This window comes from Orycteropus afer, unplaced genomic scaffold (genome assembly GCF_000298275.1).
Source record: "Orycteropus afer afer isolate SDZICR_OR568_19922 unplaced genomic scaffold, OryAfe1.0 scaffold00613, whole genome shotgun sequence".
NCBI classification, from domain to species: domain Eukaryota; kingdom Metazoa; phylum Chordata; class Mammalia; order Tubulidentata; family Orycteropodidae; genus Orycteropus; species Orycteropus afer.
Window position 1 is genome coordinate 712565 of NW_006922200.1, and position 1627 is coordinate 714191.

A 1627-nucleotide genomic window follows, 5' to 3' on the forward strand; every position below is an offset into this window, starting at 1 on the left:
AATAACAATAAAATTATCTTTTACAAAAAGAATCTGATGGCTGATTTTTTCTTTTTAATCATCTGCTGGAAATGAGGAAATGTGAATAAATTTTTGTCTGCCTGCTTTCTACTATCACTGCTTTCAAAGTGTTAGAAGTATTCTAAATGTCATGATTAAGCACTTGAAGAATGAGGCTTTCTATATTTCATTAACAAAGTTCCCTCTCTTACAGCTAGAATCACATGAATTTTTCAAATTCAGATGAATGGATTCAGATGAACGGAACTCTTAATTAAAATATTACCTTTGGTAGTTACATGGTTAAGACTGTCAACTGATGGGTGATAGTTTAAAATCTTTTTTTGTTGTTGTTTCAGGAAAGATGATGCCTTACCTGTAGTCACACATTACTTCCCTCTAGCATCTTAGTGCCTGGAAAACTAGGTGCAGCAGTTTGAAGCAGGGATTCTGGTGCTTTTACAGCTCATTAAGTCAGAGTACACCAAACTCAGGGGAGTAGGATGAGAAAGGAGGGAGAGGCAGTGTAATAACCCAGAAAGAATACAAGTAGATGAATCTCCCTTGCAGAGCCCAATGGGCTGGTAAACCAGGGCATCAGAAGGCTCCCTGAGGCATTAGAGAGAACACACTGGAGGACCTGTGACCACTCCATGGATCTACCTACAGCTCTCAATTTTATTGGTAAACTTGGGACCACAGGGAGGGAACAGAGACTCCTCTGGCTCCAGGTGTTGTTGAATTGGAAGCAGAGAGGGAAGCTTACCATGAGTGCATGGACCCTGAGACTAACTCACGCAGACCCTGGCACAAAGTTATGTCACTGCTAAGGGAAGCTATCCCAGGACAATTTTTTGGCACAGAGCTGCCTAGAGCATGGGGTTTTTGTGGGGGTCTGAATCTGGTGGAAAGTGGTGGTTTCTAACCATTGGGGTATTTGCTGCACTTGAGCTGCGGGCCTGTGAGTAACAGTATAATGCCATCATTAGCAGCCTACTCAAAGCCATTAAAAAGGCTACTGGACCCATGGAGCTTTTCTTTTTTCTCTTTTCTTCTTCCTTTCTGCAATTCTCCCCTACCTCATCCAATGGAAAAAAAAAAACACTAACCCACCACAACACTTGGTGACTAGAATCCTAAAACACCTTCATGACAGAGACCTGCATTCATGTTCTGCATGGTGATTCCATCATCACAAAGAAAGCTGCAGAGCAACCCAGCACACCTGAGTCAATAACCAAAAAAAAAAAAGAAAAAAGACACCAGCTCCACAATTGTAAAAATATTAAATCTTATAATCAAGACAAAACAAATCAATACACAACTAACAGTTAAAGACAACTTCAAAATATCTAGGAAACAACAGGCAACCTCAAATCAAACAAACAAACAAAGGATAAGACAAGAGAAGTAAAATCTCAGATAAAAGTCTCATTAGTCATGGATTGCCACGACAGCCCCAGTGGGGTCCGCGTGACATAGTCACCGGCCTGAAGCGATTGTTTCAAGGAAACAGCAGGCTTCCTGGGGTCAAGTGTGCTCTCTCTATCCTTTGTTTTTGTCCTTTGATGATCTTGGTAATTTTAATGGGAATGATTGTTTCTAGTTATAATGAAAAGTTCATGGA